The sequence below is a fragment of the Sycon ciliatum genome, chromosome 13 (assembly GCF_964019385.1).
Source record: "Sycon ciliatum chromosome 13, ocSycCili1.1, whole genome shotgun sequence".
In the NCBI taxonomy this organism is placed as follows: domain Eukaryota; kingdom Metazoa; phylum Porifera; class Calcarea; order Leucosolenida; family Sycettidae; genus Sycon; species Sycon ciliatum.
In genome coordinates, this window is record NC_088655.1 from 25,399,278 (window position 1) to 25,412,619 (window position 13,342).

The 13,342-nt window shown below is 45.4% G+C and overlaps 1 long non-coding RNA gene across 1 annotated transcript; it reads left to right on the plus strand.

The window, feature by feature from the left end:
- Positions 1 to 10,136: 10,136 nt before the first annotated feature.
- On the plus strand, positions 10,137 to 11,030 carry LOC135830131 (uncharacterized). The gene is made up of 4 exons (XR_010555996.1): positions 10,137 to 10,239; positions 10,325 to 10,465; positions 10,609 to 10,684; positions 10,990 to 11,030. It is a non-coding gene; the product is annotated as an uncharacterized LOC135830131 (long non-coding RNA).
- Positions 11,031 to 13,342: the final 2,312 nt, after the last annotated feature.

Below are 13,342 nucleotides of genomic sequence, written 5' to 3' on the forward strand. Positions count from 1 at the left end.
AGTACTACCTCAACGGCGTCTAGAGCCGGCGGTCCTGCAGTTATTGTGACGCCACATGCTGTATTCTACGGTGGTTACACCACGGAAGGCTCCACAGGGAGAATGCGCCAGCGGTGATACGCAGGGAAGGTAACAATCGTGTACGGGAGTGGTACCGATACAACCTTCGGCATAGGGAAGATGGACCTGCTTTCATCTCTCAGGAGGAGGAGGGTGTCTATCAGTGGTACCTCAACGGGGTGTATTACGATGACCACCATCAAGACCAGGCAATACACCCCATGGAGCTGCAGTACATCAATGTAGTGCCTACTAAGGTAGACTCGTCAGCAATAAGTCATGAGTCCATTTGTGTGATTTGTCAGGATACCCTGGACCGTCCTCTATCCAAGTTGGAGTGCGGTCATGAATTTCACTTCCACTGCATCAAGGAGTGGATCAGTTCTGCCCCCAGCCCTACTTGCCTAACCTGCCGCTACTCCATGACTGCTGAGGACTTGGTTGAGTTCTTGTAGTAATACATGACACAGCTGCATGTAGGCGACTACGAATGACCAGTCATGTGCTACAGACGGACACGGACACGCCACCCTAAGTAGCCATGAGCGGCTCTTTGGACAAGGGCAACAAAGCACCCCGTGGGCGGCCAAGGTTGACACTAGCCACAAGTCTGCTCGCTCAGTTGAATAAGCTGGGTGTGCCCATGAAGACCATGGAAGACCTTTCCAGGTGCCGGCAACAAGCAGAGGACAAGACAGACTGGAAGAAACTGTGCAGCTCGACACTCGAGGACAAATCAGTATCAGCAGCTACTACACCTTGCTGATGATGCTCACAAGACAGAAGTGGGAAAAACACTGAATTTCTTTATTTAGTGCTCAACTACGCGAAATGTGTTATTATTATTATACATGTTCAACTGTACTCAGTCTGGCTGACTGCCATTCTCTACCACACATTACCGGACACTGTTGTGGTTGTCGTCGTTATCGTCGTCGTCATTGTTGATGTTGTTGTCGTCGTTATCGTCGTTGTTGTTGATTTTGTTGGTGGCTGTTGCTGTCGGTTGTTGTCGGTTGTTGTCGTTTGCTGTTGGTTGTTGTTGGTTGTTGTTGATGTTGTTGTCGGTTGGTGTCGTCGTTATCGTCGTCGTTGTTGATGTTGTTATTAGTTGTTGCTGTCGGTTGTTGGTTGTTATTGGTTGTTGCTGTCGGTTGTTGGTTGTTATTGTTGATTGCTGTGGGTTGTTGTTGGCTGTTGGATGTTGTTGTCGGCTGTTGTCGGTTGTTGTTGGTTATTGTTGGTTGTTGTTGGTTGTTGTTGGGCGTTGTTGGTTGTTGTCGGTTGTTGTCAGGTGTTGTTGGTTGTTGTTGGTTGTTGTTGTCGGTTGTTGTCGGTTGTTGGGTGTTGTTGTCGGTTGTTGGGTGTTGTTGTCGATTGTTGGGTGTTGTTGTCGGTTGTTGGGTGTTGTTGTTGGTTGGTGTTGGTTGGTGTTGGTTGTTGTTGGTTGTTGTCGGTTGTTGTCCGTTGTTGTTGGTTGTTGTTGGTTGTTGTTGGCTGTTGTTGGTTGTTGTTGTTGTTGTTGTTGTTTGTTGTTGTCGGTTGTTGGTTGTTGTTGTGTGTTGTTGTTGGTTGTAGTTGGTTGTTGTCAGTTGTTGTTGGTTGTTGGATGTTGTTGTCGGTTGTTGTCGGTTCTTGTTGGTTGTTGTTGGTTGTTGTTGGCTGTTGTTGGTTGTTGTTGGTTGTTGTTGGTTGTTGTTGGTTGTTGTTGTCGGTTGTTGGTTGTTGTCGTTTGTTGTTGTTGTTGTTGGTTGTAGTTGGTTGTTGTCAGTTGTTGTTGGTTGTTGGATGTTGTTGTCGGTTGTTGTCGGTTGTTGTCGGTTGTTGTCGGTTGTTGTTGGTTGTTGTTGGCTGTTGTTGGCTGTTTTTGGTTGTTGTTGGTTGTTGTCGGTTGTTGTCGGTTGTTGTGTTTTAATCGTTATTATGTTCATTATCCAGGAGGATGTTGCTATGATCCAGTACCATTTTTTCGCATATATGAGACAAGTTTGTGTAACGTTAGTGTGACGCGGGGTATGCTGATTGGATGTGAGGTGGTGAGAGTATGCTGATTGGCCGATAACAATTAGTGGAAGGGATAAAGTAATGCGCTGCTTGTGCAGCGTAACCAAACACATGGTCTGTGGGAAACACCCTAGTAAAATAAATAAAATAATAATAACATGAATTGCCACCGGCACTTGAGAGACTCGAGCCCCGCCACCTTGTTCAAATCGGACTTGGTAGCTTCATACTGGAACTTAATCTTCTTCTTTTTGAGGTATGACCGTACAAAACGCGCTTGGATTTTTTCATTTTATTTTTTTATTTTTTATTTTTTTTGTTTTTTATTTTTTTCATTGCAACTTTTTTAGCAGATAGCAACTTTTTTTAGCAGACTCGTGAAACAACGGTGAATCTGGAACGAATAAATGGTCCATGTCAAAGGCATGACGAGTCTCGAAGTCTTCACATTCACGATGGAACCTTGTCATGATTGACGCATTCCTTGATGGTGCGCACATGAAATCACCCTGGCTTATCTTTTCCAACTCCATTCTTTTCACATCCTGCAACCCATACCCTACTAGTATCAGTGGGGATGCTAGAATCAGAAGAGGCAAGGCAGCACTCTTCCGTGGATGTATTACTCGACACAACACCACCCATACTTGTTTTCTAGAAGTTTTGACTATAATGATATATTGCAGCAGGAAGTAGTATACAGTCAAATAGGATAGGATAAGAATGAATGATCAACTGTCTGATAAAGAATGCTGTTCATTAAAGACTTATTGGAAGGTCTCTACCAGCTGATCGTCATGTTGGACGGCGACACTGCATAATGATATGAAGCTCTCAGTTAGCTGTTTCAGTTCCGTGGTAGAAAGTGTCATGTGTGCGTCCAGAGAACGATGAAAACATCTAGGGTCCACGTTGATGCAGACGATTGGAGCAACAGCAAGACGTACCTTCAACGCTTGCTCGTCAATGTCGAGGGAGACTGCCCCGGGGTAGATGAAAACATCTTGTTCCACATCCAGTTCGAACCAGCTGGTCGGGACTAGCTTGCTTTCACCGTTGATGTACACCCGACATTGACCGTAGGACGAACGTGATGGGTAGAAGTTGGTCTTGATCTTCTCCACACGTCCTCTTCGGAGAGTGTCACGGAGCGATGGACAAGTCTTGATCAAGTTCGTAATGATGAACTCAGTGGACTCATTCAGTTCGATGTAAACCTGTCCTTGAGCATCTTTGCGAGCTGTTGCCGTACTACTACAGGCTGGTAGAGCTCCTGAAGGGAAGAACATCTTATAACCAGGCTTGTAGAAGGATCTACCTGATGACTTGTAGGACAGTTGCATGTCCTCCTGAAACCCATCTACCACAATCTCTTTGTGGAGCTTGGTAGGAGCAGGTGACACATAGCGACGCTTAGCCGGTACTGCCTTCGAAGAGAGCACAACTTGAGGAGGGTCAGCAGGAAGAGCGGAATTCTTCCTCACCCGCCGCTCGTATAGGTTATCCATCTTCCAGGAAGCGAAGGGAGAACAACTCATCAGCACTGTATTCGATGAACGAATGACTCGACTACAGGACAACCAACCGTATTTATACAAGGCAGAGACGGAGGCGGGTTGAAGTGATAAAATATGTGTCAGCTAGGTCAACCAATCACCATCAAGCCCGCCAAAAACATTTGACCACTCAGCATTGAGCCCACCAAAAACATTTGACCAACCAGCATCAAACCCGCCAAAAGCATTTTGTCCAATCAGCGGCATGCCCACCAAAATCATATCTCATCTTAAAGATTCCTTACATGATACCGCCACTTTAGTGAACTGATACAGTATGGAAATAAGATCAGAGTCAAACGTGTGCAAGTTCTGAATCACGTGATCAAGTGAATAGGTTTCCCAACAATAGGCATCAATCAATGATACCATAAGAGATGTATCAGATGGAGATAAAATCAGCAAATTCGTACGCAACGTGGACAGTTGAGAAGAAGACACCATCCTGGTCGACTCCATGAGACGCAGTACATATAGGAGTGGAAAATGCTGAGGAAGAGGTTTCATGATTCGACTGAACCTCAACCATGATACATTGCTACGAGGTAAGTAGGAACGCAGTTTACGTAGTACATCCACATTCGTATCGTATACTATGCAGGATAATGCTATAGCATAGTTTATACTCTTGTACAAAGAGGATTTTTTCATCGCAAGTATCTGCTCCCGAAGAGTGTGTACGCAAAGCTGATCGGATAAGAGTTCAGTTTTCGAAAGAAAATGCAAAAGATGACGATCCACACCGCTTAACCGCTCATGTACCGCGTAAGACTTCTTCATCAAACTACATCTCCTATGCACATCATCTTCAGTGAAGTAAATCACCGCCATGACAAGTCCACACGAAGAACACACGTATCTTCCTTCATGTAAAACATGATCAAGATGTTGACACTGTTTTTCCTCCCCGAATTGCTCTTCTTCTTCTTCTTCTTCTTCTTCTTCTTCTTCTTCATCTTCATCCTTCTCATGAAGTCTCCTTTCACGTACATAAGCAGGTAAGATCTTAAATTCAGAATCCATCTTCACTCCTCACCAACATCCTCATTATGACACTATATCCAGCATGATATCTACTTTATATAACCAATCCTATCCAGGGTAATTATCAGGTACAACCATGGTTGTAGAGGACCTCATACCCTCTCCGACACGTCGGAGAGGGTACGAGGTCCTCTACCCCCATGGTTGTACCTGATAATTACCCTGGATAGGATTGGTTATATAAAGTAGATATCATGCTGGATATAGTGTCATAATGAGGATGTTGGTGAGGAGTGAAGATGGATTCTGAATTTAAGATCTTACCTGCTTATGTACGTGAAAGGAGACTTCATGAGAAGGATGAAGATGAAGAAGAAGAAGAAGAAGAAGAAGAAGAAGAGCAATTCGGGGAGGAAAAACAGTGTCAACATCTTGATCATGTTTTACATGAAGGAAGATACGTGTGTTCTTCGTGTGGACTTGTCATGGCGGTGATTTACTTCACTGAAGATGATGTGCATAGGAGATGTAGTTTGATGAAGAAGTCTTACGCGGTACATGAGCGGTTAAGCGGTGTGGATCGTCATCTTTTGCATTTTCTTTCGAAAACTGAACTCTTATCCGATCAGCTTTGCGTACACACTCTTCGGGAGCAGATACTTGCGATGAAAAAATCCTCTTTGTACAAGAGTATAAACTATGCTATAGCATTATCCTGCATAGTATACGATACGAATGTGGATGTACTACGTAAACTGCGTTCCTACTTACCTCGTAGCAATGTATCATGGTTGAGGTGCAGTCGAATCATGAAACCTCTTCCTCAGCATTTTCCACTCCTATATGTACTGCGTCTCATGGAGTCGACCAGGATGGTGTCTTCTTCTCAACTGTCCACGTTGCGTACGAATTTGCTGATTTTATCTCCATCTGATACATCTCTTATGGTATCATTGATTGATGCCTATTGTTGGGAAACCTATTCACTTGATCACGTGATTCAGAACTTGCACACGTTTGACTCTGATCTTATTTCCATACTGTATCAGTTCACTAAAGTGGCGGTATCATGTAAGGAATCTTTAAGATGAGATATGATTTTGGTGGGCATGCCGCTGATTGGACAAAATGCTTTTGGCGGGTTTGATGCTGGTTGGTCAAATGTTTTTGGTGGGCTCAATGCTGAGTGGTCAAATGTTTTTGGCGGGCTTGATGGTGATTGGTTGACCTAGCTGACACATATTTTATCACTTCAACCCGCCTCCGTCTCTGCCTTGTATAAATACGGGTGGTTGTCCTGTAGTCGAGTCATTCGTTCATCGAATACAGTGCTGATGAGTTGTTCTCCCTTCGCTTCCTGGAAGATGGATAACCTATACGAGCGGCGGGTGAGGAAGAATTCCGCTCTTCCTGCTGACCCTCCTCAAGTTGTGCTCTCTTCGAAGGCAGTACCGGCTAAGCGTCGCTATGTGTCACCTGCTCCTACCAAGCTCCACAAAGAGATTGTGGTAGATGGGTTTCAGGAGGACATGCAACTGTCCTACAAGTCATCAGGTAGATCCTTCTACAAGCCTGGTTATAAGATGTTCTTCCCTTCAGGAGCTCTACCAGCCTGTGGTAGTACGGCAACAGCTCGCAAAGATGCTCAAGGACAGGTTTACATCGAACTGAATGAGTCCACTGAGTTCATCATTACGAACTTGATCAAGACTTGTCCATCGCTCCGTGACACTCTCCGAAGAGGACGTGTGGAGAAGATCAAGACCAACTTCTACCCATCACGTTCGTCCTACGGTCAATGTCGGGTGTACATCAACGGTGAAAGCAAGCTAGTCCCGACCAGCTGGTTCGAACTGGATGTGGAACAAGATGTTTTCATCTACCCCGGGGCAGTCTCCCTCGACATTGACGAGCAAGCGTTGAAGGTACGTCTTGCTGTTGCTCCAATCGTCTGCATCAACGTGGACCCTAGATGTTTTCATCGTTCTCTGGACGCACACATGACACTTTCTACCACGGAACTGAAACAGCTAACTGAGAGCTTCATATCATTATGCAGTGTCGCCGTCCAACATGACGATCAGCTGGTAGAGACCTTCCAATAAGTCTTTAATGAACTGCATTCTTTATCAGACAGTTGATCATTCATTCTTATCCTATCCTATTTGACTGTATACTACTTCCTGCTGCAATATATCATTATAGTCAAAACTTCTAGAAAACAAGTATGGGTGGTGTTGTGTCGAGTAATACATCCACGGAAGAGTGCTGCCTTGCCTCTTCTGATTCTAGCATCCCCACTGATACTAGTAGGGTATGGGTTGCAGGATGTGAAAAGAATGGAGTTGGAAAAGATGAGCCAGGGTGATTTCATGTGCGCACCATCAAGGAATGCGTCAATCATGACAAGGTTCCATCGTGAATGTGAAGACTTCGAGACTCGTCATGCCTTTGACATGGACCATTTATTCGTTCCAGATTCACCGTTGTTTCACGAGTCTGCTAAAAAAAGTTGCTATCTGCTAAAAAAGTTGCAATGAAAAAAATAAAAAACAAAAAAAATAAAAAATAAAAAAATAAAATGAAAAAATCCAAGCGCGTTTTGTACGGTCATACCTCAAAAAGAAGAAGATTAAGTTCCAGTATGAAGCTACCAAGTCCGATTTGAACAAGGTGGCGGGGCTCGAGTCTCTCAAGTGCCGGTGGCAATTCATGTTATTATTATTTTATTTATTTTACTAGGGTGTTTCCCACAGACCATGTGTTTGGTTACGCTGCACAAGCAGCGCATTACTTTATCCCTTCCACTAATTGTTATCGGCCAATCAGCATACTCTCACCACCTCACATCCAATCAGCATACCCCGCGTCACACTAACGTTACACAAACTTGTCTCATATATGCGAAAAAATGGTACTGGATCATAGCAACATCCTCCTGGATAATGAACATAATAACGATTAAAACACAACAACCGACAACAACCGACAACAACCAACAACAACCAAAAACAGCCAACAACAGCCAACAACAACCAACAACAACCGACAACAACCGACAACAACCGACAACAACCGACAACAACATCCAACAACCAACAACAACTGACAACAACCAACTACAACCAACAACAACAACAACAAACGACAACAACCAACAACCGACAACAACAACCAACAACAACCAACAACAACCAACAACAACCAACAACAGCCAACAACAACCAACAACAACCAACAAGAACCGACAACAACCGACAACAACATCCAACAACCAACAACAACTGACAACAACCAACTACAACCAACAACAACACACAACAACAACCAACAACCGACAACAACAAACAACAACAACAACAACAACAACCAACAACAGCCAACAACAACCAACAACAACCAACAACAACGGACAACAACCGACAACAACCAACAACAACCAACACCAACCAACACCAACCAACAACAACACCCAACAACCGACAACAACACCCAACAATCGACAACAACACCCAACAACCGACAACAACACCCAACAACCGACAACAACCGACAACAACAACCAACAACAACCAACAACACCTGACAACAACCGACAACAACCAACAACGCCCAACAACAACCAACAACAACCAACAATAACCAACAACAACCGACAACAGCCGACAACAACATCCAACAGCCAACAACAACCCACAGCAATCAACAATAACAACCAACAACCGACAGCAACAACCAATAACAACCAACAACCGACAGCAACAACTAATAACAACATCAACAACGACGACGATAACGACGACACCAACCGACAACAACATCAACAACAACCAACAACAACCAACAGCAAACGACAACAACCGACAACAACCGACAGCAACAGCCACCAACAAAATCAACAACAACGACGATAACGACGACAACAACATCAACAATGACGACGACGATAACGACGACAACCACAACAGTGTCCGGTAATGTGTGGTAGAGAATGGCAGTCAGCCAGACTGAGTACAGTTGAACATGTATAATAATAATAACACATTTCGCGTAGTTGAGCACTAAATAAAGAAATTCAGTGTTTTTCCCACTTCTGTCTTGTGAGCATCATCAGCAAGGTGTAGTAGCTGCTGATACTGATTTGTCCTCGAGTGTCGAGCTGCACAGTTTCTTCCAGTCTGTCTTGTCCTCTGCTTGTTGCCGGCACCTGGAAAGGTCTTCCATGGTCTTCATGGGCACACCCAGCTTATTCAACTGAGCGAGCAGACTTGTGGCTAGTGTCAACCTTGGCCGCCCACGGGGTGCTTTGTTGCCCTTGTCCAAAGAGCCGCTCATGGCTACTTAGGGTGGCGTGTCCGTGTCCGTCTGTAGCACATGACTGGTCATTCGTAGTCGCCTACATGCAGCTGTGTCATGTATTACTACAAGAACTCAACCAAGTCCTCAGCAGTCATGGAGTAGCGGCAGGTTAGGCAAGTAGGGCTGGGGGCAGAACTGATCCACTCCTTGATGCAGTGGAAGTGAAATTCATGACCGCACTCCAACTTGGATAGAGGACGGTCCAGGGTATCCTGACAAATCACACAAATGGACTCATGACTTATTGCTGACGAGTCTACCTTAGTAGGCACTACATTGATGTACTGCAGCTCCATGGGGTGTATTGCCTGGTCTTGATGGTGGTCATCGTAATACACCCCGTTGAGGTACCACTGATAGACACCCTCCTCCTCCTGAGAGATGAAAGCAGGTCCATCTTCCCTATGCCGAAGGTTGTATCGGTACCACTCCCGTACACGATTGTTACCTTCCCTGCGTATCACCGCTGGCGCATTCTCCCTGTGGAGCCTTCCGTGGTGTAACCACCGTAGAATACAGCATGTGGCGTCACAATAACTGCAGGACCGCCGGCTCTAGACGCCGTTGAGGTAGTACTCGATGCTACCCCGTCCTATCCAAGCAGGTTCATTAACGCGATGAAGGCGACCTCCATAGCACCAGGCGGACACTCCCCTACTGCAACAAGAGCTGGTCCGTCCTCCCGATGGAGTCTACCATCGACGTGCCAAATTTCTTGCTGCGCGTTTTGATCTGCCAACTCCACAACAGTTCTTATTGGCGTCCGCCTTTCTATTAGTAAAGGACCCGTGGTGAGAGACCACGACCGGTCGTCCACGTCTACACCGAATGTATCAGCCATATCTATTTACTGAGAATAATGTAACAACTCCTCCACAAAACGCTTCTACAACTGACGTCTTCTTCATCCCCAGATAGGCGTTAGCCTTTGGGTAATCCTGAAATAAAGATTATTATTATTATCCTGGGTTTTTTTCCTCTTGGTGGTTTTGGATAAGAGTTGAAAAGTCCAAAAGGTCAACTGATGACCTTTGCATTACTTGGTATGATTGGATTTTAGCGGGTGATGTCGGTATGCAGCTGGGGAGCGAATTCGACAGGAAGAAGGTAAAGGCCTTGCTTTGCGGTTCACACCTTCACTTCAGTATCATTACATTTACAGTATGGCGTTCACTTGCCACTGCGGTGTGGAGCTGACAGGAGTTATACCCTTGTTTCAGCACCTGAGGCGGTGCGTCAAGCGCCGCCTCTTTCTTATAATATATTGTGACAAATGGTAAGTGTGCAGTGCTCCTAGCTCTCTCCCCCAACAAAAGAGCTCTATGACACTGTGCTTTCTGCGGTTTCTTTCGTTTTTACAGTGGAGAAAGGCTGGTGGGAGGCCAGGCCGTGGCCGCACACCTGGCGGGTGCGGCCCATCGAGCCCGTTACTGGGAGGGCCGGCAAGTCGGGCTGCTGTTGCAGTCCGACTACCGGGACGCCATGGAGCGTATCCGGACCCTGTAAGTAAGCACTGCTCTGTCTACATGTATACTTATCCCCCTCGTTATAGCGATACTTACTTGTTTCGTATCCTCTTGTCTTACCCTGCTTCCGTATTCGTGACACTAATAGTGTTTGTGTGCGCTCATGCTTGGTTATACAGATGATGATGATGTATGTATGAAGGTCTGGAGCTAGCTGCCGTCTTCGGGATGTGCCATTTGTTTTCAAAATTATTTGTAAGTACTTGGAACAGGCGTAGTGTAGTAACTGTGTATGCAGTGTAGTAACAGTGTGTAGTGTTTTGTGATGGTCCTGAGCGGTCGTAATGTGTTTTGTGATGGTCCTGAGCAGTCGTAATGTGTTGGGCTACTGAAGTACACTGCATGAAGGGGTATGCGTGGGTGCTTCGACATATTCTCGTGCTTCCTAAACCCTAGATACGTGTATAGCACTATAACCTAGATGTGTGTGTGTGTGTGTGTGTGTGTGTGTGTGTGCCCGCGCATGCGTGCGTGTGCGTGCATTGTGTTCTCTTCTACAGACTCATCCAAGTCCATTTAAATAAAAGTGCATTATAGTAAACAGTATTGTGTTTTGTTACAGTGAATATGTGGGGAATGGTGGATATTATTATTATTATTATTAGACACAATCTCATAGCATGTGACAAGCATAGCTAATGCAGGGAGAGAATCCCCTGAGACAAGGGCGTTGAGCCAGCCACGGCAATAGTAAGCTAGGAAAACAAAGCAAATATGAATTAAAGCAGAAAATGAATGGAAAATTACAAAGAAAAACGATTAACGGAAGTGAGCACTATCAAAATTCGTGCATCACCCAGGTATTCGAGAATGTTCTTCGATGATAATTATTGCGTCTAGTTCAGTTGTGATAGTAGATCTTTAAACTGACCAATAGAAGAACAAGTTTTCAGACCGTATGGTAATGATAACCAATGAGAGTAGCCGGAAAACAAAGGGGACTTTAGATACTGGGCTGACTTAACAAGAGGCAGGGTGAGCGCGTTACGGGTTGAGCTTGTCGAAAACCAATTGTACTTCATCATGTGTGAAGGGGTTTTATGAAGAAATATCTTATGAACCAGTGTACAGAGATGGTGCTTATGACGAACGGAGAGAGGAGAAGTGTGTGCAAGTCGATAAAGGGCATCCGAAGGAAAACATCGATCCTTGTTGTAAAGAATTTTAAGTATAAATCTATGGTGGACTTCTAATTGGCTCAGAGTTGTGTCAGAAAGGCCACACCAAGCGGTATCGCAATAGTCGAATAAAGGGAGAATATAGCACTGATAAAATAATAGTTTACACTGGATGGGCAAATGAGTGCAATGTGGTTGTAGTACCCCTAAGGCTGAACTGGTTCGCTTGCATACACAGTTGACATGTGCAGCCCAAGAGAGTTTGCAGTCAAACATCACACCTAGATGTTTGTGCTGAGTAACAACACGGATAGGCATAGTCGAGTCAGGGAAGAATAATGGTTGATCAGGAGGGGATGAAGAAATATACATGGCTTCTGTCTTGTCTAAATTGGGCTGGAGTTTCCACGTTTGCATCCACATGACAGTGCTGTTGATGCGATGCTGCATGGTAAGGAGTAATTGTGCAGGGGAGGAATCAGAACAGATAAGGCCAGTGTCATCCGCATACAAACTAACATCGGGGACAACTGAAGGTAGGTCATTAACGTAAAGCAAGAATAACAAAGGACCCAGAATGGAACCTTGGGGCACTCCAGACGTTACAGGGAGGGGATCAGACAAGAAATAGAACAAGCGAACAGCCTGAGAACGAGCAGACAGATACGAGGATATCCAACGCAAGGCAGCATCCTCCACCCGGAAGGTGACCTTCAACTTGGCAAGTAAGCCACGATGCCAAACGGTGTCGAATGCCTTAGCCAAGTCGAAAAACACCATTCCCACGTGCTCCCCACAGTTCCTCTTTGTCGCTATGTCTTGGACAAGTCGAGTCACCTGGTATTGAGTTGAGTCACCACGGCAGAATCCCGACTGAGCTGGTGAGAGAGCCGGAGCGATGTGCAGGTAGAGGGAATCGAATACAATACGCTCACAAAGTTTGGAAACTGTGCGCAGCAGAGAGATGGGGCGGTAGTTTGCCGGGCAAGCACGGGAGCCTTTATTCTTGTAAAGCGGTGTCACGATGGCGGATTTCCAATCCTGTGGGAATGTACCAGTTCGAAATGACATATTAAAAATAATGGCGAGAGGATAGGCTATTGATGGTGCAAGAGACTGCAGCACTTCATTCGGGATCCCATCTGAGCCGGGAGACTTTCCACATTTCAGGCGCTTCAGATATTTCCGAACTTGAAACGTAGTGACAGTGATTGTACGGAACGGAACAGATATGAAAGGCGACTGGGACAAAGGGGGAATGCGCCACGAAGGATCATCAGGTAGCCCAAATGAGGTGAACTGAGTGTTCAGAACATCAGCTATGCTCTTGGGGGACGTGGCGACCGTACCGTCGGATGCTATCATCGTTTGGGGCATGACACGGCCGGAAGTGTGCCGCTGTGCTCGCACAAACTGAAAGAGTGTAGGTCGATTCGGTGACGTTAGTGATGCTTGGATGGAGCGTATATATTGACGATGTGCTTGCCCTTAGTGTGACTGGATACCCGCGGGTTGTGACTCTTTGCTGGTCACTCTGGATTCTCCAGTATAGATTCGATGCAGTGCAGAGGGGATTTGTGGTGCGTAGCAACACTGCTTCACTGTGACACCCCTTCAATAATTGTTTTAATGCATGATACTCCGGGCGTAGCCGGTTGATTCTAACTGTATCCTGATCAAAATAGAAATTTGCATCTAATGGACCTGCATGGACAGTAGGCATTTCCCTAATCGG